Raw genomic sequence first — 25,199 nt, 5'->3', positions numbered from 1 at the left:
TCAAACCCCAAACTCCTGGTCTCCATTTATTTTGTTCAAAGCACTTATCACAAGGCAAATTTATTTTGCATATGTATGTGTTTACTTAGTTTCATTTGTTTCTGTCACAAAAGGAAATGTCCATGGGACAGGGACCATGACAGTCATGCGTATAAATTATATCCTCACTACTTAGCACAGTGCTGAAAAAAAGCATTTACTAGGTATTTATTGATTGGTTAAATAAATTTTCATAATAAATGATATTAGCTTGTTTATTTACCTCATGTAGAAATGCCTTGTAAATCACAGAATGGTTTATGTAGGGAGGTATATAGAATATAAGATGTTTGCCTGGAAATTCTCATTTAGAATATTTAACCTTGGTTAACTGTTTACTTTTATCACTAATTTAGCACTTAACAGTGAACTAATTTATTGAAGGATATTACCCCCTGCCTTAGGAACCTGCATATTGGGCTTCTGTCACCGTTGCATCAGACAAATAACTTACAGCTGCATAAATTTTCATTTTTACGATCTAAAACATAAACAGGGTGATTATTTACAAACTGTCCATCCATTCATTCATCAAATATTAATTGAGTGCTAACTATGTATGCTGTCATGTTCTAGAGGTTTGGGACATTTCAGTGATCAAAACTGAACAATACCTGCCCTCATGGAGCTTTGAATCCAGGTAAAAAAATTCTATGAAAATCTCTCCCAATACCACCCTCACGATCTAGGTGGTATGTCACTTCTGTGTCAATGTAAATACACAAGTGTTTTTATATATAAGCTATATAAAAACTCTTTCAAGATTAGGATTTGAGATTTGTGATTTGGAGATACATAGAAAGACTTTATAGGCTTTTTTCCTAAAGCTGATTTGTACCACCTCTGACTAGATACAAAGCACTGGGTAAAGAAGTGCACACACACACACACACACACACACACACCCCGTGTGCGCACACTTTCTTTTAAAAGTGGGTTTTGCTACTATGTGTAAACTAAGATGTGATTTTTTAAAAATTAATTTTCCACATTTAGAAGAATACTTTCATTCTGCTAAGTGAGACCTGGTTGTACAAATTTCATCCTCTGTCTTTCTTACAACTCATTTCTTTGTGCCACAAATCAAGAGTGTTATATATACAATTTCAAAAAATATATCTAGTCCTTTTTCCATAGGTATTTCTATGCTGCAGTAATCCATCTTTGAAATTATCTAATGTATTTTAAATTAATTCCACCTATCCTTTTGAGCAATGTGTTCAAATTCTGTTTATAGTATAGGTCATAGACTAAGGACTGCATGCAAATATATTCAGTGAAGATACTGCACAAAGAACAGGGTTCCAAAAGCAGACAAAGATTCTACTTTAGGGTGGTAGAATTAATTACACGTAACTCATGCATTTAAAAGGGGGGTTTTGAATCCAATAAAATTAATATGAATGCAAGAAACAGCAAAAGCCTATAAAGTAACTTGCAGTTCAAAACACCATAAAAATACATTGGTCCAGCTCTTTGCTAGTTACTGGGTAATACATTTTAATTCAGATTGTTTCAATATTTTTATGAAATAACATAAACAATTGATGTTTAGATTTTTAAAAGTTGATGACAATGTATGCTTTTGTTTGCTTTGTAAATCTAAATTTCTTTGAACTATAGCATAAAAAAGCATAACCATTAACATTGTGTAATTTCAGGACTATGTAAGTTTATTAAAATAATTATTGCCTTACTAAATATTTTAAGATGAGAGAATTGTCCATTATAAAAGGTAATTTGAATTTCATCTGATTTAGTAGAGAGATAGACTTGAGTTAGAAGTGAAAATCTAATCATTATATGTCTTTGTTTACAATTATATCTACTTTCCCCTTATTGTAACCACAAAAATAAGGTTCTCCCCCTGGCATTCGTCCCTTTTCCTCCCATGAGTCCACTAAATTTCCCCTCAGAATTAAATATTCATATCTAGATTTACTACGATAAAAATAACAATCTTTTTACTAAAACTCGAAGCATATAGCTACCAGGGGTAATGAACAATTCTCTGTGCTGTATCCACGTGGACATTAACATATTATTATGTTATACTGAATTGTTAAAATATAACTAGGTAAACTGAATGAAAGCAAGTAACTATTGGGGTGCCTGACGCTCAATCAGGAAGAGCATGCAACCCTTGCTCTGGGGATCATGAGTTTGAGCCCACCTTGGGTGCAGAGATTAAATAAACAAAGAAACAAACAAACTTAAAGAAAATAAGTAACTATTTTTGTTAAACAAAAGGTAATGTATGCAAGTGCATCATCTTCACTGAAAAATCACAGTATGGTTTCTGCATTATATATCAGGACAGTGACATCTCTGGGGCTTAGAACCATGGCTCATGCATGACCTTTTATATAACACCAACTCAGTACTAATTCAAATATATGTATGTGATAAAAGCATACATGATAAAAATGGTAGCAACATCCAAAGAACATAGAATCCTCAGCAATCTGTAAATCCAATACTAAGTAAATTTTTAGGTAAAAATTAGTACCAAGAAATTACCTCTTTCCAAAAAAAGACTGACATTTAAGAATGCTTTATGTCTCCTTTCTTGTGTTCATCTCTCCAAAGGTCTATATGTAAGCAAATAATTTCCATTAAGAAATCATTGCTTTCCACTCTCTGCTCTACATTCCCTTCTTAGAGTCCTTTGTCTTATATTCCTGTATTCCAAGACTTTGAAGGCTAGTGTTTAATTTCAGATATTAAAAAAAAAACCATAGTAGTACTCTCTTATAGCTTATTCTTGCTGAGGACATCAAGGGGAGACTTACTTGGTAGTATTGACTCATGCAGGAGGAATAAGACATATAAATTCTGTGTGAGGGTAAGTAAGTAGGTGGCATATTATTCTGCACAATATAGTAATATAAATATCTTTTCTTTTTGGAGAAAAAAAACCCCTTCATCTTTTGATTCAAATATCTGTCCTCCATTACCAGGAAATCTCCTGGCAGGTGTATCACGGTGTTCTGGAGTTGCCCTGCATCTTGGCTGTAACTCTAGGAAACCTCTTTGCCTTCTTACCTACTCTTGAGAAGGCAGGTGGGAGACTCAGGGAGAAAAGCAATGGTACCATGAAGTGGGCCTGAAAGCCCCTGTTTATGATTCTTTCATGCACAAATTCTTTATGCCAAGGGCCTGATTGAAACCTTGCTAATGGATTTAGAAAAATAATGCAATACATCCTTCCTATTTCAATGTTTTTGTAAGAGGCAGTGCGAGTGAATAAGGTAAAAAAAAAAGATTCCTGTCTTCTCATTTTTATTGTGTCCACCTTTGTTTATCTTACATATTTACTGATCACCTACAATGTGTCCAGCCCTTTGCTAGTTACTGGATTAAAAAACAGAAACACCGTGACAAACTTTCTTTTCTTATGGAGTTCATAACCTACCACATAAAGCTAGACAAGTAACTACATAAATAAAAAAAAGAACAACAACAAAAAAACCCCAAAGAATGTTAATAGTAGTAAGCTGCTATAATAGAGACTTTTCTCAAAAAGTATAAGTTATACTGATGAGAAGATAACAGTTTTGCATACATATAAGGTGTTGTATGTATATGAGGCACTTCATTCTTTCTTTCACACGTATTAAGTTGTAAGTAGTGGTCACCAGAGCCGCAGGTAGTGCCTACTGGCACTTACCCATGCCAGACTCTGTTCTAAACACTTCACTTGTATGAGCTCGTCTACTTAGTAGCTTAAAATAAAACCACCCAAGAAAGAACAAGAAATAAACTGGTTGCAAGACAGACAGTGCACCCTGTTTGAGTTCAAGTAGTGAGTCTGCCAAACACTTTCTGCTTCACTTGGTAAGTCACTCAACATCTCTGTACCATGATTGCTGCATCTGCAACTAGGGTAATAGTACATAATTTATTGGGCTTTTTATAAGGAATTAATGAGATGATATATACAAAATGCTTAGATCAGTTGCTAGCCTTTGCTAAAGGCACAACTAATGCTTTGCTTTTATTTATTCCTCACTGTAATTAAAATATTCTACTAGTAGCAGTAACTAGCTACTATCATTTCTATTTTACGAATGAGTAAACTGCAGCAAAGAAAGTATAAGTCACTTGCTCTAAATCACACAGGTAAAAAATGACAGAGCAAATGTTTGAGCCCGGCAATTTGGGTCTAGAATCTCCTTCATCAATCACCATGAGATACTGCCTCTCTGGTGGTGATTCAATTCTAGGCTTTCTACAATGTCAGATCAAAATGTGAATATAAATTTAAAAAGTAAGTGAAGAAAATATAATTTAAAATTAAACACTGCAGTCTCTAAAAGGACAACCTGATACACACATCTTAGAATATAAGATGTGACCTCCACACTGCCATCATCCACGTTTTGGTAAGAGTCTGGTTCATTTTGTTTCATTTTGTTTTCTCAGGTTCTAAAGCAAGAGTATACACTCCTGAACTGCCCTCTTATTTTCAAATGTATCACCTGTGCTACTTGCTATCCTGAAAGAGAACATAATTAATGGTTTGTATTGTTTGGTGTAAATGGCATGCGTTTGGCATGTCATTTCTTGAATTTATACAGTTTGACCTGAGCTTTTTCAGGTGAGGTTTCTTATCCCCAGTCACCGAAATTATACAACTTTGCAGAAAACTTACACCACCCCCCAAACTCTCTATCTTCCTTTTCCTCAATATTCAATCAGCTATGTTAGAAGTGTCTCTTAAATATACCCTTTTGTGTCTTTCCTGTGACCAGTCCTGTAACAGACTCATAACTCACATCACTACAATCTGTTTCTCCTTACATTGGTTCTTCGTATCCAGTGTTATTTTTCTAAAACATTTTTTTTTAAATATTGGCATGCTCAAATTAAAACAGAATGAACCAAAACATTTATTGATTCCTCATTCCCAGCTTGGAAAAAATTCACGTTCATAACATATAAGGTACTTTATAATATGATCCAATTCTGCTTTGTAGCTCTATTTCATGCCACTTCACCATTCAAGAATGACCCAGATTCCCCATGTTTCTGAAAACATGCTACTTCTGTGCCTTCTCATCTTCTGTTCCCCACGCCCGAAATTCTTATCTACTTAAGTACTCCATAACTGGCAAAATTATATTTTTCAAGTTCCAGCTCAACGTTGCATCATTTCTGAAGCATTCCTGCTCCTTCAACATTAAAATTCACCTCCCACTCTCCAGTTCTTCAGTGTTGATGTCTATCATGGTACTTGTCAGGAGATTTTTGCATTGCTTTGTTTTGATCATTCCTTTGTTTATATCCTCCATTAGACTGGACTGGCCTGAAAGCACAGGTGTTGTCATTTCCTTTACACATGCAGCCTTTTGAAAACATAGTTTGTGTCATGCTTGGCACCTAGTTCATGTTCAATAAATGTCTGCTGAGTGAATGAATTGAACTGAGCACATTGACAACACAATCCACTCAGGATACCTGCGTTTACCTTACACACAGAACTTACCAAGCTTTTGCCTTTTTCTTTTTTTTTTTTTTTTTNTTTTTTTTTTTTTTTTTTTTTTTTTTTTGGTTGCGCAGAGCAAGCTTTCTAAAAGACCATGGAAGTGTAACAAGTCATATCACATTATGATGTGATTTATAGTCATCCTCTCTCTGCACAAGGCAGACTTCATTCCTTTCCCTAAGTGTTTGATCCACTTAAGAAGTTGAAAACAGGTAATATTTTAATTCTTTGGTTAAGGAAACAATGACTTGAAATTTTATTTCTTTCAGAATGCAAAGCATTTAACTGTTGAAATTTGTACTTTAAAGGTAGAAGAAGTATTGATCATGAAAAGGAATCTATCTACAGATGCTACAGTGACCCCCTCAGATTCTCAGTGCGCACATTTTAACCTGAATGTGAAATAGTGAAGGGGAGAGAGCATGTATTCACCAATCAGCTTCTCTGTGTTTCTATTTCAACACTTTTATTGAGAATTCCTCATTTTCATTAGTTTTTTGTTATAAATTTTGAAGTCACAGAGGTCACTATAAGGAATATCTTGTGAGAATGATCTATGGCTTCTGATGGCCCTTCTGGCTCCTTCCTGCCTCTTTAAAGCTACATAGTAAACACAGTAGTCTAGACATACTCCTCCTGAGGGTCTCCTTATCCCAATTGCTATTGATGAATGTGTCTTCAGAATAATGCCACAGGGAGCAGTTTTGCACATAGAGTTCCATTTACAGGGAATCTTTGGCAATCTCCCAATTCCTATTATCATTTAAACTGCTTCAACCCAAACTTTACCCATGGATTGGCTTAGATAACGAGTGCTTCTTGAATCAGTATCCTAAAAGGGAAAAGTATTATATCTACCTAAAGTAATAAAGATCCAGATCAATGAAAGGGCACTGTTGCTTTAACCAGATGACATTAAATTCCCAGGGATGTGTCCTTTCCTCTCAGGTCACACTCGCTGCACCAGGAAAATGGTTTCTTCTTTCCATCTCTTTCTTGAGTTGCCACTTTGCCCCTCCAGCTGCCCCTTCAGTCTTTCTTCAAGCTGATCTTGCCCTCACAGTAGTTTGAAGGTGCCAGCCTGTTCACTCTCTGCCTAACCAGGAGCCTGAATGACGTACACCCCCACTGATGGGGTAAAGGAGACCAGATGCTGAGGGTTTCATGGAGGACATAAATTGTGCTCACTTTGGTGGGCAGAAAGAAACTTTAGGGTGTATGTCAATATTTTCTGTTTAACCAGTTCATGTGCCATAAAATATTAACACAGTTCATTCTCTTAAATCATTTATTTATATGGAATAAGGAACCAGCTAAGTTTTTCTAGAAATGAAACTATCCAATGGGGAATGGGTAGGTATTTCAGAATAAGCACCGTACAAAGCCTCTCTTACTTCTTCTGTAATAAAATGCTACAGGGTATGCCACATGTGTAATTGTATAGGAAACAGACTTTATCTTCTATAAATGCACGAGATGAGGAAAAATAGTTAAGCAAGGAGCTAAGTCTCAAATTATTTTTCTTTTACCTTGCTTGAAATTGGCACTAGAGAGGGGTGCCTGGGTGGCTCAGTGAGTTAAACACCGACTCTTGATTTCAGCTCAAGTCATGATCTCCGGGGTCATAGGATCAAGCCCCACATTGGGCTCTGTGCTTGGCGTGGAGTCTGCTTGGGATTCTCTCTCTCTGTCCCTCTGCTCCTCCCCCAACTCACGTTCTCCCTCTCTCTGAAATAAGTAAATAAAATCTTTTTTAAAAAAGATACTGGTAGTAGAGAAAGGATAAGAAGTCTGTGGAATCTAAAATTTAAAAATTGCAGCACACTTAAAAAATTCACCTTTCTCAGATAAGAGGTATGTAACTTTCCAAGAAGTGCTTTGTTAAGGAAGGAAATAAGGATAGAGAAGTTAAAAGAAAAATCATTTATTGGATTATTTCCTATAGAAATAGCTTCACTCATATTAGTTAAGTTTCTTCTACTTAAAATCAGCAACAGTAACAGCAGAAGCAACAACAAATCTTTCTCTTAAAATCTGGTTGGCTGATGAAGCACTTTAAGTATCTGAAATATCAGGATCAACTTTTTAGTTGAGTGTGTGTGTGTGTGTGTGTGTGTGTGTGTGTGTGTGTGCCTCTATGCTGCTGTTGATTTTCTCCAGAAACAGATGAGGGAAATCAGAAATATTAGGATTATGACAAACATTTTTCCATAGTGACAAAATAGTGGGATGACAAAATAAGTAATAAGAAAAACAATCAGTTATAAAATTAAATAAGTGCAACAGGGTCATAGTACCTGTGATGGTTATTTTCATGTAACCAATTACCCAGATAATTGGTTAAACATATTCTGGGTGTGTCTGTCAGTGTGTTTTTTAATGAGATTAAAATTAAAGTTGGTAGATTGAATAAAGCAGATTGCCCTCCCCAGTGTGGGTTCACCTCATCCATCACATCAAAGACCTGAATAGAACAAAAGGGTGGGTAAGAGAATTTGCTCTCTCTGCCTGAATGTCTTTGAAATGGAACATCAGCATTCTGCTATTTGACTCAAACTCAGACTGCACTTTATACCACCAGCTCTTCTGGTTCTCAGATCTTTGGGCTTGGACTAGAGCTATACTATTGGTTCTCCTGGGTTCTGACTGCAGATTCGGGGACATCTCAGCATCCATAATATGTGGGCCAATTCCTTATAATAAATATGTAATTATATATAATGTTATATATATAATTTAGAGTGAGAGAGAAAACCTATATATAGATTAAAATTTTTGTATAGATAATTTTTGTATATGAGTTAACCCATGAGAACCTATATATAGATTCTCTGGGGAACCCAGACTAATACAGTACCCACCTTAATTACTAAAGGAACATGGTAAAAATATGTATACGAATATCAAGCAACAAACTGACCCTACAGGTAGCATTTATTGTGGTTGTTTGATTTTCTATACTTTGAAGCATTTTGCTAATTATGGTTATACATTTGCTATATTTGATAAGACAACTGTGCAAACACACACACACACAGACACACACACATGAATAAATCCTCCCTCAATTTGAGTAATCATTACTTTGAAAACCTATAGCAATTTTCATTCTTTCTTTGTCAACTAAATAAAAAGGGCAGAAAGTATCACTGGCATTACTTTTTCAAAGGACTACAGCACTTTCAAATTTGTGACATTTTTTTTCATGTTAAGGTAATATAAGGAATAATCCTTGGTCTCTTAACAGGAAAATCTAATGTTGACATGTTTGGGGGTTAGAAGAAATGTAAAATTAATTATATTTTTAGCTATATAAAAATGGTTACTATAGCATCTGTGGTCGGTAAACATTTAGGAACATTTAGAATATGTCAGACCAATTAGCACATGACATGACTAGAGAAATTACTCTAACCTGATGCTTAGAAATTTGTAATGCTCATATAAATCATCTGAGGATCTCTCTACATGCAGATCGGAGTGAAGCCTGAGATTCTTCATGCCTAACAAGCTCCCAAGTGATATCATGGTACTGGTCTACAGATGACTAAATAGTATGGGATCTGTTTGGCTGAAGTGTAGGAATAGAGAGCTAGAAGCTTCTTCATCTGCAGTGTGGCCTGAACCCATAGATCAAGCAGAAAATTACAGCTGTCTCAAAAAATTATTTTTGAACTAGTCCCCATAGCATGGCAAGCCCACGTTTAACCCACAGATTTATAAATTAGGATCTGTTTTGCTCTCTACTTCCCAACCTCCATGGAAAAGACTGCTCACTAACCCATGACACTTTTTCCCGTGCACACGGCAGTCAGGCTACACGTTCTAGTCTTTCCTGTAAGTGTGATAGGACTGCACAACCAACAATGACAAAGTTGTCATCAGAGAAATATGGGCAGAAGTGATATAAGATATTTGTAGGGCTCGACTACAAAAGCCTGCAAGCCACATGCTAAACTTCGCCATCTGATGCCCCAGGTGTTGCGGAATGACACATGAAGAAAACCTAGGTCTCTAAATGTCAGTGTGGGTCTAAGACACCAGTCCTACCAACACCACCAGATTGTGAAGTAAGGGTAGTTTTTGTACTTGAATTAACCCATGAGATACCAGAGTTATTTATTAACAGAAGTGTGCTTGTTCTGATACAATACCCTTCGTTCTCTTCTATAAGGACGTGACTGTCCCAGGGTGTCTACCCAAGGTCTCCTCACTGCAGTGCCCTGTGCAAGTCCTCTCTCCTTGTCTTAAATTTGCTCCATATTCCTCTCCTTTAATAATCATACTGACATTTCTCATAACATGGATATACTTTCAGAACGTTATGATGCTACAGATTGAACTGTTAAATGATATACTTAACGGTGATGATATTTAACAATGTATTCTTCTCTTAGGAGTAATTAATCAAATTGGCTTCATCTAAAGGAGAGATCATCAAACTTTTTCTTAAAGGGATAGATAGTAAATACTTAAGACTCCATAGACCATGCAGTAGCTGTTGTAACTATTCAACCCTACTTCTCTAGCTCAAAAGTAGCCACAAGCAAAACATGAATGAACATGTCTGTATTGCAATAAATTCTTATTAAAAAAAAAAGGCAGACATTTGCAAGCACAGTTTACTGACTTCTGGTCTAAATAATGAATCTCTGGGGCGCCTGGGTGGCACAGCAGTTAAGCGTCTGCCTTCTGCTCAGGGCATGATCCCGGCATTATGAGATCAAGCCCCACATCAGGCTCCTCTGCTAGGAGCCTGCTTCTTCCTCTCCCACTCCCCCTGCTTGTGTTCCCTCTCTCTCTGGTTGTCTCTATCTCCGTCAAACAAATAAATAAAATCTTTTAAAAAAATAAAAAATAAAGAATGAATCTCTGATGGATTTCAGATTTCAAAGTTACAGCAACTATGTACCCAACATTTTTCAAAATAATGCTAATATAATGATTTTATTTTTTGAATGATTTTTAAATAAATATAGTGTTAACTTGATATGCATTTTTAAATATAAGAATTCATATAAAAAGAATTAAAAAGTATTTATGATAAATCTAGGTATAAATTTCACTTTATAAAACTCTGCTTAGGATACGTAATTCTAGAAACTGATGACTCCTGCCTTTTATCAGTTTTGCAATAAGTCGTCCATTATGTTTAATAGGGCGTCTACTTCATTCTTTACATCCTTTCCATGCAGAATTTCCCTTAGATATGGAATCTATGTTCTTTCATTCTATCTATATGCCTTCTTAACTCTGTCTCCTATTTCCCATCTCCCTATCTCTGTGCTACCTTATAGCTTAGGGCTTCTGCCCTTGTGTGTGTACTCCTCCCTTCAACAATGTTAGTCATCTGTTAAACTATCCACTGAGTTATCAATTCACTGATACATCTCTTATTAAGAAAAATGGCTATTTTTCATACCCGACTGGTCAATTATATTTGTTTATGTTATTGTTTTTTATTTGTTCTCTTATTCCAGTTTGTTTTTTAAGCATTATTATAATAATCTGAAAATTCTAATTGCTGAAGTAATTTAGAGGTCTAAGTTAGTGAATCATTGTTTGTGTTGAATTTCTGTTGTGTTGGCCCATTGCCGGGTTGCTTCTTTTTATTGTTTGTTGTTTATCTCATGGTCAACATGCAAGAATTTCCAGGAGCCTGGATTAAGGAAGCATCTTTCTGGAGAACATTTGTATTTGCTCCTGCAAGGCATTGGAGGACAGTGCCTATCTGGGAAGATATGAATTCAAAAGGACAGGACAACACGTTAGATTCCCTAAGTGTGTGATCCACTTAAGAAGCTGAAAACAGGTAATATTTTAATTCTTTGGTTAAGGAAACAATGACTTGAAATTTTATTTCTTTCAGAATGCAAAGCATTTAACTGTTGAAATTTGTATTTTAAAGGTAGTAGAAGTATTGATCATGAAAAGGAATCTATCTACAGAGGGAGATCTTACCACCCTGAGATCACGACCTGAGCCAAAACCAAGAGTTGGAAGCTCAACTGCACCACCCAGGTGCCCCAAGGCTAAAGTTTTTAAAAAGGATAGTTTTAATGATTTGGGATAAGGAAGAAAGGCTATCTTAAGTTCCTAGTACTTGGACATTGACATAAAAAAAAAATCCTTTTCTTGTCTTATGGATGGACACTGTCAGAGATAGGACACAGATATTTCAAAATACAAATCTTCACAGTAGTATTCTTAATGACTTTTAGGTCTTTTCGGAGGTGTAAAAATTAGTACTGTGCCCTTCTGTGTTGTTCTCTCCTAAACTACCACATTTTTATTTGCATTCTACAGTTGATTTAAGGAAAGTTTCAAAATGCTAATATTATTATTATTATTGCTATGTAGTGTTTAGGAGTACCACCACTTCCATTAGACACAAAGCACAATAATGAAAACAAAACTAAAGGAAAAAATATTCATGTTTTCATGTGGAGCATTTCCCAAATGAGTCTATCTTCTTATTCTTCAGGAAATGCTTATTTAATAGTTAAGTCACTCTTTAATAATGAGAACATAAACTATCAAAATATTTATTTGCCTTAAAAATTTATTAAACCTATTTGTTTAGAAAAGGACCTTCTTCTTTAAATATTTTACTAAGTATCATTCCACTCATTTCAGGTACCAGCTCGGTTGGCTATGTGTTAGAGGTGAGGGAATCCAATTCTGCTTGAGCAAGATACCTGAGAGCTTAAGGAATTGGGTGAAATTTCATCTTATAAAATGTGTCTTTGTTTTCTGAAGGAACGTAGCTTGCCTTTTGCTTAAACATTTTTGTGGGGCTACTTCTATTCATGTATCCTTTTAATAAACTCAGTATATCTTTTATATATAGTATAATTGGAGTACCCCATGACAAACTGAAAATTGCATTTGCTTTATAAAATGTAGTATTTCAAATTCATATACTGGAAGTTACATAAGGCTAAATGTCTCTTCATAACATAAATGACTAAAGTATAGAAGGTAGGGTTTTAGCATACTCTGGAATCAAACACGAAGATGCAGCCAAGTATATGTCATGATGATGGTTAGGCTGCTTATTGAACATTTTGTAAGGTTAAAAGCCTGCTCTCTGCCTTTGCATTATGCTGCATTATTTAGAATGTCTAATGATTTTTAGAAGTTAGATTGCCAGCATGAAGAAGGAAAAGTCATGTCACTGCAATAGTTTCTATGAACTGACCTATTTCTCATTTATTTCTATCATGCTGCACATAATTCTCACACTTGAAGATCACAAAAATTTGTCTAAACGACCCGAACATGTGGAAACTAGTTTAATGCCTATTTTCCCTGCTTGCAGGTAAACTAATCACAAGCATATCACATTGATCCAGTGAAACATTTACATTATTTTATGTTATACTGAAAGCACTCTGTAAGAACTCACTATCACAGTACTTAGTTGATTTTTGAATGCTGTTTATTAGTTGATATAATCTCAGCACTTGGTTTATTTGCAGTAAGCCTTGTGATATGTTTCTTTCTATCCTGTCCGTTAATTTACTGCACCTATAACCTGCGAACCTATTGTTAATCTGTCACCTGTTAGCTAACCTTGGCTCATTCAGAATGTCAGGTGGATCTCTAGAGTTAGTCTAAGGTTCTGAACTATCTTTTCAGTGTGATTTTGACTTTGTTTTAATGCATAATTAGAAGATTCCCAGGAGAGTAGGGATGTAGCCAGGATGTGTAGAGGATTTCAGTGCACAGAGAACTAATGCACTGCTCCATAATTGTAATGAAATATCCAGCCTAAGTTATTAGTTGTTAGCTTTGGTGTCCAGAGAAAGTCTGAATTGAAAGAAAAATTGTCCTTGTCTTCCTTACAAGAACATGCCTACTTTTTAAATTATTTCCATTGTAATCTTCATATGTAGACAAAATAGGATTTTGCTTAAGTTATCTTAAGATATGTAAAGGATTGCTTAATATCCATATTCCCTGCTACAATATAAGGTAATCCTTTCAAAAATATAATGTGGGATCTAGTAATTAGTGGTACTTTTTAAAAATAACACAGCCTCACTACTTTGGATGTTTTATAGTTTAAAAGCCTAGCTTCAGGGCATCTGGGTGGCTCAGTAGGTTAAGCAGCTGACTCTTTGTTTCAGCTCAGGACATAATTTCAGGGTCATGAGATTGAGATCAAACCCCACATGGGGCTCCACACTCAGCAGGAAGTCGGCTTCTCTCCCTCCCCTTCTCCCTCTGCCCCCCCCCACTCCCGCTCTCTCTCTCTCAAATTAATAAATAAATAAGTCTTTAAAAAAATTTAAAAAAATAAAAGCCTAGGTTCAACCAAAATGTCTACAAGGTTCTTATTTCAAACAGCTATCAAAATCCTCTACCATTCCACTGTTTAAAAGATATTGAAGCAAGTTATCTTTTTATTGATCTTGAATATGTAGATATATCTATCTATCCTTAATCTATGTATATCTGTATTTAAATCTAGACTTCCAGCATTGCTTGGTATCAATTTAAAGTATCACAGCATTTATTATCTCATGTTAAATTTATGCTTATGCATATTAACATGATTTATACTATGATGCATTACTTTATTTTTCTATTTATGCCTTATTCAATCCATAAGGTATAATGAAAATAACAAATATGCAAAACTGTAGCAACATATAAACAATAATACCAAAAAAAGCAACACTAGAAAAATTAAGACTAAAAGTAGGACAAGATCAGAAAAAAATAAAGTCTATCTTTATACAGTTTTTATCTTACAGCTTCCATTTTGACTTCAAGAATAAAAAGAAAAAAGAAAAACATGGTTACATGATTTAGTTTCCAAAGTAAAGGAATATAACCTGTTATTTAAAGAAAACAAAGGTCTTAGCATAAATGGCCAAATAAGTTTGTTATATAGAATTACATAAGAAGAACATGGAGCAAAATAGTAAATGTTGTGAAAATAGTTTCAGGAAAAACAGAAACATGTTTAATATGGTTTGATATTGTGTCCCTGATAAAAATTGTGAGAACTATTTTTAAATGGAGTTAAATTGACGCTTGAGAGGGATTGACGCAGGATTAATTTTCTATATATGCCCAACTAAATCCTCACATAAAGAGTAGTCAGAAGAACATAGCTTTCAAACAATCTTTTCTAAATATTCCTCTCAATAAGATTGTAGTAGGAGTAAATATCAGACAGTTTGATGGCACAGCTTCTGATGGAAGCCTGGAAGGACGACAATTCAAATTTGCCCTCTGTGGGTAGATTCCTGTGATTGAGAAATAAGACAAACAGATAGTAAGGTTAACTTGGCAGTGTGAAAACTTAGGGATTCTCATCTGATGGATAAGAGGAGTCCAGTGAAAGCAAAACCAGGTGTTCCTCACATGAAAATACAGGTTTTATCTTTCTCTAAAGTTCATTGTTTTAGGATTAAAAAACTTTCATGGAATCAAAAAAGAAAAGAGAAAGAAAGAGATTCACAAACTGGGCGTCAAAACTCATGGTAGGACTTAGAGGGATGTTACATAAAGCATGAGGTGAGTTATCTTAAGAGCTGATATATTCTGAGTTCTGTTACCTTATAGAATGGTGTGGCTGGAGTGCTAACAAGTTCCATGTAGGGATCTCCCTGACTACTACCTCCTAACTACTGTTATTGAATGTATCTTTTTATTATTTTTTAAAGATTTTATTTATTTAAGAGAGAGAGTGCACACAGTCAGGGGGAAATGCAGAGGTAGGGCGACAAGCCTACTCCACGCTGAGCACAGAGCCCAACGCAGGGCTCAGTCCCACTGCCAGGAATATACGCTGGTGAGGGCGCGCTCCCACTCCGGGATGCCCAGGCTGAGAAAAGAGCATCTCAGTACTGTGCTGGGTAACTTACAGGACCACAACAGTCAGAGCCCTTTGTGGTTAAAATGAAGTTTGCTTACTCAAGACAGAGCCAAAATCAAGAGTTGGAGACTTAACCAGCTGAACCACCCAGGTGCCCCTGAATGTATCTTTTTAAAGGCAAGTCTGATAATAGAAACTCAAAGAGAGTCACAATAAGGGACCATAAATGGCACCTTATTTAATATTGCCAATGATTGTATGGCAAAATCCATGTCTCACATATGTATCTCTCATATCTTTCTTAGGTTATATGGTAGACATTTTCACAAATAGAATAAAGCAAATATTTGGCTCCAAAGTTATGATAAAAATCTAACTGTAGCATGTGATAAAATGGAAGCATTTTATTTATCACATGCTTCAACCACCTATTAACTTCACCAACATGTTCCAAAGAATGTAGGGTTACACAAAGTAACTCTTGGAGGGAGAATATGAAAAAAAACAAAACAAAACACGTTTAATTAGTTTTAGTAGAGACTTTTAGGCATCTAAAGGGCATCCCTTGAAAAGAGGGATCTCTAATAATTCTACTGGCTGGGTAACGATATTTTGCAAGTTAGTTGGTTTCTGATTAGTTCTTTATTGCAAAATTGAAGGTGTACCTGAGTATTTTCAGTTATAATGTTGATGATAAATCAGTGTGTTGGGACTTTTTTGGGATCGACTTCAAAAAATAAGTAACATTCGCATACCAAATCACTTTATTTCTACCTACTCATGTGTGTGAACAAGTTTCTCAGTTCATGCATTACACAGCAGAAGTAGACCGTATCTCATGCTGAACCCTTTTCATTCTAGCAATAAGTTACCTTTATCCACGTGAATACCCACTGGGTGGTGGTGGTGGGGATTACCTAAATCATTAAGAAAAATATTTCTTAAAGTTTCTACAAATTCTTCTTGGTTTTGCCTTCTTTTTAAAATTTTTAATTGTGGTAAGGATTTCTGATTAATTTGTCTTTTTTTTCCTTTTGATGATGATAAAGCAAATTTGTAATATAATTTTTTTCATCAGTTGAGTAGTAATCTTAATTTACCTAAGTCCAGAAGAATTTTTTTTAGTCTGGTGTTGGGTACTAGAACAAGCTGAAAGAACAAGTGTGGTATACTTGGGGTGGAGCTTAACGAAAGAGTTGCAGTTATTAGTAATACCGGTCTTAGTATGACCACGAGAGAGGCTAATGAAGGGTGTATGACAAGATCATGGGAGCATAAAGCAAGAATCCAGTAGTTCAGAATATCAAAATATCATCTCTGTGGTAGCTAAAATCACTAAGAATTATGACTGAAATGACGGGAAAGAATGATAGTGAGTGAATCAAGAAATGGAAACTTCCAGGAATGAAGGCATGAGTTTTGGATTATGTGGTATGATGACCTGGGGTTCAAAGATTAGGAGGAGGCAAGAAGAGGGGAGAATTACTCAAACTAGTTCTGAGACACATAGTGTCATATTAGATGCCCCCCCATCTCCACGCCCATTGGAAGAGGAAGCAAAACCAGCTACAGTTGGAGAGATAATAGGAACTCATTATACGATTCTTATAAATTTAGTTCAGTACTTCACTTCAAAGATGAGGAAGTTATTTTTAACTTTTTGCAGATTCATAGTTACTTAATTGTGAAGACTTTTACAATGCAAAATGTAAATAGATATTAATATAGATAAACCCCCTACACTCTCTACAGCTTTATTAAGTTGATCATTCATATTTAGAATAATGAATTTCAGGCATTACAAATTCCTCCTACAGATAAAAACATAAATTTTATCTTTCATTTTCTAAAATTGTAAGTATACACATTCATTTTACTCATAAATATATTTGGCAGAAACAATGAAACAGAAAATCTTTTTAATCTTATGTGTTATTAATGTAAATCTTTAATGGGTACCAAACTAATATATTATTTTTGATATAACAATAGTGGGAGATTAAACAAAATTTAACAGCTGGATTCAATTCTAAAACCTGTGTTTTGTTTTGTTTTTAACACTCTTCATTCATTCATTTCTACTGCTTCACTTATTGTTTGACAAAGTAGAAATTCAGGCTTCTTCCTTAGTGTTCTACATCTAACCCTGACACCATTAGGTCAGGCAGGCCTCAGGGAAGACAGCACAGTACACTATTTGATTTGCCTGAATTTGGAAACAAATGCTCTAAATGAGCATATTTAAATTTCTTAGAGAGAGATTAAATACTAATATTAAGGGAAAATATTTTTCCCTAAATATTTCTCTGCTTATTTTTATCAGGCAATGACAATTTTATAATGCAACATTTTTATTTTGCCTTAACTGCTAGAAAAAAAAGTCAAAGTAAAATTCAGGGTTCAATTCTAGCAATAAGCTTGTTGCAACAAGATATGTGTCTAGACACATTTATTTCTCCAGTTTTAAAAGCCCTTTAATTCTGTTTATAAATTTTAGGGCCCAATTTAACATTGTTTAAGTTTATAACACACTTAATATCTTTTGGAAGAAGTACCATCTTAATGAAAGCGTAGTATTTTATGTTTTGCTCCTCTGTGTGTTTGCTCTTCAGATGGCATCTGTCTTTTATTTTTTTATGGAAAATAGAGCAATTCAGAAAAACTGTAATACTTTTTATGTGTAAAAATGACTTCCAAAAATCCATAGAGTTCACTGATTTCTCATATCACAAATTCTGTGCTTTAATAGAAAAATCCCTTTAAGTCCAATATTCACTAATATTTAATTGATTGATCTATTACATTTAGAAGTTTTTAGCTGTTTCTATAGGCTTAATATAGATAGCTTACTCTGCAAAACACATTTTCTTTTTCTGTGATTTAAAAAATGCTTCTTGTTGGGGCGCCTGGGTGGCACGGCGGTTAAGCGTCTGCCTTCGGCTCAGGGCGTGATCCTGGCGTTATGGGATGGAGCCCCATAACAGGCTCCTCCGCTGTGAGACTGCTTCTTCCTCTCCCACTCCCCCTGCTTGTGGTCCCTCTCTCGCTGGCTGTTTCTATCTCTGTCTCTGTCTCATAAATAAATAAAATCTTTTAAAAAAAATACTTCTTGCATTATGGATCAACTTTGAGACACAGATAAAGATTCCTTTCTTCATATATTATTTCTTTATATGAATAGGATAGGCTCAAAAAAGAATGATCAAACCCTTCTCAAGTTGAGTATTGACCCTTGGATAGAGTAACAGTCTCCACAAATTGTTGAATAAATTATTCAGTTTCATGGGGGTACAGATTCTTTCTTTAGGGTATACAAAGAATACAATAAAAGTACAAGAAATTATAAGACTGTCAGAGAAGTCAGTTAACTCCCAGAAGGGGAAAGCAAAAGTAGTATAAAAAAATCACTGAATTTTCGGGGTAAAAATACTCCTGAAAGATGTGTTATTGTCGAACACATTGAAATTAAAAAAAAAAAGAAGTACATTATTTGTAACCTAGTCCTACCCTAATCAATTGAAGCATGATGAAAGAGGCACTTAGAGAAAGGATAGGATACAGTTTTTGAGAGAATTCGACCTGTGACAGCATTACTCCTTGGCTGATCACATGGTTATCAATTAGTAGAAGTCTAAACTAAGCTCATTATCTTAACCATGAATTGAATGAACCTCCATTTTTTTGATAAAGTCATTGGTAATTTTAAAATATATGAAAATAGGCTAAAAAATGAAAATGTTTTTCTCTTAACTATTAAATAAGCATTTCCTGAAGAATAAGAAGATAGACTCATTTGGGAAATGCTCCACATGAAAACATGAATATTTTTTCCTTTAGTTTTGTTTTCATTATTGTGCTTTGTGTCTAATGGAAGTGGTGGTACTCCTAAACACTACATAGCAATAATAATAATAATATTAGCATTTTGAAACTTTCCTTAAACCAACTGTAGAATGAAAATAAAAATGTGGTAGTTTAGGAGAGAACAACACAGAAGGCACAGTACTAATTTTTACACCTCTGAAAAGACATAAAAGTCATTAAGAATACTAATGTGGGGATTTGTATTTTGAAATGTCTGTGTCCTATCTCTGACAGTGTCCATCCATAAGACAAGAAAAGGATTTTTTTTATGTCAATGTCCAAGTACTAGGAACTTAATATAAACTTTCTTCCTTATCCCAAATCATCAAAACTATCCTATTTTTAAAAACTTTAGCCTTGGGGCACCTGGGTGGTGCAGTTGAGCTTCCAACTCNCTTCCAACTCTTGGTTTGGGCTCTGGGTCGTGATCTCAGGGTGGTAAGATCTCCCTCTTCCTCTGCCCCTCCCGCTTGTGCTCTCTCTCTCTCTTTCTAAAAAATAAATAAATAAATATTTTTAAAAATAAAATAAAAAGAAAGAATATAAAAATAAATAATAATTTAGTCTTAAATTTTTAAATTTTAAAAATTTTGCATTAAGGAGTCTGATTCTAAGTGGTACTTTTAAGACAGCTCTCAGAGTACCCCAGAAGGGACACATAGGCCAGCAAGAGTATAATGGAATTACGTTGGACCACTATATATCTATTTAAACCCCCATCCCAGGCTATTTCATCTGACTCCTTTTGGGTGCCAACTTAGAATACCTAGCATGACTCTGAAAAACAAAGCCTACTGCAGTAGGCTCTTGGTATCCTCAGTTCTGACACTCTGTTAAATCATTTTGGGTTTATATCATATTTATAGAACACATCAGGTCAACATAAAGTTGAAGGAATTTATGTGCCTGCCTCATTTCCTTTCATAAAGATGATTAAATTATTTCTTTCCTAGAAGTGGCTGAAATTCAAATACAAAAGGGTCCTATTTATTTTTTGGCCAGTCCTAATACCATCTAGTCCTTGTTGGTCTTACAATCCTTGAAAAGGGCTAAAGAAAATGCAAAAGTTTGAAATACTGCCAGTTTCTATAAATTGAACCAAAATATAATGATCCATTACCAGGGGACAGAGACTATTGCCATATAATTATAACAGGCATGGTCCTAGTCTGTGAGGGTCTTATATTTTGGTAAGACATTAATGGGATAGAGTGGAAAAAATACAATGAGTGGAAATGAGTTCAATAGAATGAGTATAATAGAGTGGAAAAAATACAATGTCTTACCAAGTTCTGTAGAAGCACTAAAATTATTCACCTGATAACACACAAGGGCATTACGGAAGGTTTTCTTCAAGACATGGTGTTTGCACTGAATGCTAAATAATGTGTAGGAGGTAGCCAGGAGAATGTATGGACTCAAGAAGAAATGGATATTTATGGTAGTGGAAAGAGACCAAGCAAAGCCAGAAGAAGAAGAAAAAATGGAGAACTGAAATACATTCAGTTTCACACAATGTTCCAGAGAAGACTATGAGGTGAAACTAGTGAAGAGTGGAGAAATCATGGGGGAAATGAGCTTGGATCTTATCCTAAGCAAATATGAGTCACTTGAAATCTTTCTAGTTGTCTATGGTCAAAGCAGCTAACAGCAAAATTTACGATGTCTGAGGAGGTGAGTTAAAAATGAAATGAATTATGAGTAAACCTCAGAACACAGTTGTGGTATAGACCGGATTATGAAGAGAATACTAGATCTATGATATTACAGTCACTGAAAGTGGTGTAGGGAAGATACCGAATGACAGAATATAAAGATCCAGACTGAGCTTCTCTCAGTGACTATCTAAATGGCTTTTGTGGAGGGACTTAGAAAAAAAATGAAATTGGGTGCTCCTGGGTGGCTCAGTTGCTAAGCCTCTGCCCTTGGCTCAGGGCATGATCCGGGGTCCTGGGATCGAGCCCTGCATTGGGCTCCCTGCTCTGCTGGGAGCCTGCTTCTTCCTCTCCCACTCCCCCTGCTTGTGTTCCCTCTCTTGCTGCGTCTCTCTCTGTCAAATAAATAAATAAAATCTTAAGAAAAAAAAGAAAAAAAAAGAATTGAAGTGAGTTCCTAAAGCTTAAAGGCTTATGGGGCATACTTTATGTTTTGTTTTAAAACGTTTTTGTTTTCTTATTTAATTTGAATTTTAATGGGTGTGTTAAACAATGTCCCCTTAACCTTTCCCATTTTCCAGGTAATTTTGATAATTTTTAGTACATTATAGATCTGGGCAATATCCTTGACAGTAGGCATACTGAGTACATGTGTCCATCAAGTGTCAGTCCCAATGCTAAGTAATTCTGAGAAGGTATTACATTTCATAAGATGATAAAAGACCTCAAAATGAATATAAGATCAATGAGCAAAAGCTCATGGGAAAAGAACAGTGAACATGAGCATTGCCATTATATTTTATTCATTCAGTCTGCCTAATAGTGCTACTGCTCCGAGATATTATAGGATGAGTTTTGCTGATATTTTGATAGGAAAAGTGATACTGAACTGGAAAAAGATGACTTGATAGAGAGTTTAAGCTACATCAGCCATTTCCATTGTGTGTTGCCTAGAGTTTGTCCATTATTGAAATCATTTAGTTTCATGATGCTGTTATGCATAGCACGGTTAATTTCCTCAGTGTTTGCTGCTATGACAGATTTTTTGTTGTCACTGTTTTACTCCTGCTGCTTCAAGGAGGCCATGATGATACTGAGGAGCAATGAGACTAACGATGGCACATATGTAAAAGCTCTTCAGGGCCTCAGTTTACTCCTCTGTAGAGTGAAGAGGTTGGGTTTGTTGACCTAAAATATTTCCATTTTAATTGTTGCATATATTTAAGGGTTTTCCATGGCTTTATTAACATATTCATTTTGTATTTACATCATATTCTCGCCAGAAGTGTAGTTTTTCTCTTCTTCATTTTTCTTATACGTGATGCTAGGAAAATTAAATTTAGTCTATTCAAAAATTGTTCAACTCAGCATTTAAAAACATAAAATTTTATACATATATGAAATAAAGTTATAGCCTGATTTCCTCTAACTTGAAAGTTTTGGGAAATTACATGTATTGTTCATATTTCAGATTTACTAAAATTACAGTAGCTAATATCTACTATGATACTTCAAAAATTTTAGTGATAAAATAGAATTACAAAAATGAAAACAATAAAAGCACAATTTTGGGATTGGTGTAGACAATACATAGAGAAATTGCATAATATATTTCTTCAGATATTTGCTATAATCCAGTACAAAATTATTGCAGTCACTAAAAATTTGCAGATAGCCTCTCATAATGCATTTTTGACCTAATAATTAAGGTTAGGAATAGTATTTTAACAAGTATCAGTTATATATCATACTTGCAAAACCCATAAATTTTATCATTGGCTTCTCAATTACCATAAGACAAATAAATACATTTTTTCTTTATGGTTATATATTTGTATTTTTAGATGTGAGGAAGTTGTAGAACAAAGATTATTAAATTAATACTGTATACACATTTGCATTTATTACTTTTGTTCATTTTTTTTAAAGATTGATTTATTTATTTTAGAGACAGAGAATACACTCAAGTGGGGGAAGGGGCAGAGGGAAAGAATCTCAAGCAGACTCCCCGCTGAGCATGGAGCCCAACTCGGTCTAGATCTCACCCAGGAGATCACCACCTAAGCTGAAACCAAGAGTGAGATGCTTAATTTAGCCACCCAGGTGCCCCTGTTGTTCATTCTTTAATCAGTAGCTATGTAATTAAAAATTCTTAAAATAAACATTCTTATTTGAATGCTTGAAGTATATTAAATACTAGAATGCAACATTTAACTATAATCTAATGAGTAGAATGTGCCTAATTAATTTCATTATAATATGTCTGTTTATTTCAAATTATTGAGTATATATGTTAAGTATATTTACAGGTTTGCATAACTTATACAATGTAAATAGGAAATGAAAAATAAAAGGGTAAAAAGGGTATTAAAACAATAATTACACATAATTCAACTCTTTATCATTAACACAATTCTGAAAATTTTGTGCTTGTATATTTTCTATGAATATAGTCACAGATTACGTGATTTCTTCTCATAATGATGGGGTTAATTAATTTACAGTAGAAATCAGTTTAAGGTTTTGCCATAGCATTATACTGTAAAGACTGTCAAACTTCAATTACTATTTGAGAATATGATTTTAACAGTTCAAAAATCTTTTATCACAATATATTAATTTAATCATTAATCATTAATTCTTTTGTTGGATATTAAAGGCTTTCCATTTTTTGGTATTCGAAGTAATTCTGGTATAAATTCTGGTATAAATTCTGGTATAAATATTCTTACCCTGTAATTATTGAGTAAATATGTATTTCTTCAAGATAAATTTCCAGAAATAGAATCATATTGGCTTCCTTGTCTTCATAGTATTTTTGATTATTTCTAAACTAGGTATCCATTAAAAATACATGCAGACCCCAGAGATCTTCCGGAGCTGCTGTGTGTTTACATAGTTCACAAGGTGATTCTGATGCACCCTCCTTAGCATAACTAAACATTCAGTTTCAACTTTCAGATGATCTCCACGACATAGATTGATCTATCTGACAGAGAAATTTCTGAGGATACTGTAGCAAGTTCTTTAAGTCAAAAATCCTGGAGGACAAGGTGTGACGACATTATTGTGTGAACATCACCATCCCCAGTGCAGATACAGATTACGTCTAATGAGTAGAAGGTTATCTGACTGGAGACACAGCAACCCTGGAGCCAGCCAAGGTTTGACAAGGTCAGCAATCTTCAAACATTTTTGCTTGGGTATCCCTCAAGGAAAGATGTCCTTTCTCATACACATTTAGTTGAGATTTAAATATTTAACTATACCTTAATAAGTCTTCTTTGCTAACAGGAAAATAAAAGTAATAAACATTTTATAAGGTAAAATAAAATGAAGATTGGCTGTAAGTGGAATAAATGTTTGATGATTTTTCATAAAAGTTCATATTTTCTTTCAAATAAAGACTAAATCTGAAAGTAATCATGTTAAATTTTGTGTTTTTTTAAGTATTTTGAGAAATGAGATTGTCCTGAGAAATATTCCAGTGACATTTTAAAACCTATATTGCTTCCATTTATTTTTATTTATTTATAAATATTTTTATTTGTTTATTTATTTGACAGAGACAGGCAAGAGAGAGGGAACACAAGCAGGGGGAGTGGGAGAGGAAGAAGCAGGCTCCTAGCGGAGAAGCCTGATGTGGGGCTCGATCCCAGAATGCTGGGATCACGCCCTGAGCCGAAGGCAGACGCTTAACGACTGCGCCACCCAGGTGCCCCATATATTGCTTCCATTTAAAACCTATATTGCTTCCATTTTTCTGAATCTGGAACTTCCTGATAGGGACCAAGCTTCAGGTTACACAGAAATAATTATAACAAAAGAAAAGACAGGAAGCCAAATGGGTTTAAGGTGTCTTGATTAGTTAATTAAAAATGTTTCCTTAAAACAGTATGTCAAATTATCCCTTTCTTACTGTCTGAGGAAGGGTTTTTATAACTTCTAGGCACTATGTCAGCTAAAATTGGGTTGTATGAGGACTGTGCTTTCTTCTGTAAAGTGGAAAAAAGGCTATTGCGAATGAAGGCTTTATAATTTATAAGGTGGTTTCATGAGAAATCATGAGTGGAAGCTGACTATCTAATAACTGAAAATTTTAAGATAATTTGGAATCAGATTCCTTAGAAATTCTTCATGTATCACCAGGATCATCTATATTTTGAAAATTTTCAGGGGAGATGAATTTCATTTGCTACTGCCTGTTTAATATGAAGTGGTCAATATAAACATTAATATATGATAATATTCTCTCCATGAAGACATGTAGATAATTCCATACCCAGCAAGGTCAGAAAAAATACTCTGAGCAGATGCCTCG

The 25,199-nt window shown here is 34.7% G+C and overlaps 1 protein-coding gene and 1 pseudogene across 1 annotated transcript in view; one reads left to right on the top strand and one right to left on the bottom strand.

Annotated features, from left to right (window-relative positions):
- SGCZ (sarcoglycan zeta) overlaps positions 1-25,199 on the bottom strand; it is a 1,089,907-nt gene that overhangs the window by 111,697 nt on the left and 953,011 nt on the right. The gene's annotated exons all lie outside the window — the stretch shown is intronic.
- Positions 20,886-25,199, top strand: part of LOC105237779 — a 40,953-nt pseudogene continuing 36,639 nt past the window's right edge.

The sequence above is a fragment of the Ailuropoda melanoleuca genome, chromosome 18 (genome assembly GCF_002007445.2).
Source record: "Ailuropoda melanoleuca isolate Jingjing chromosome 18, ASM200744v2, whole genome shotgun sequence".
Taxonomy (NCBI): domain Eukaryota; kingdom Metazoa; phylum Chordata; class Mammalia; order Carnivora; family Ursidae; genus Ailuropoda; species Ailuropoda melanoleuca.
Note: the sequence above shows the minus strand (reverse complement) of the source record. Positions and strands in the feature narration are given on the sequence as shown.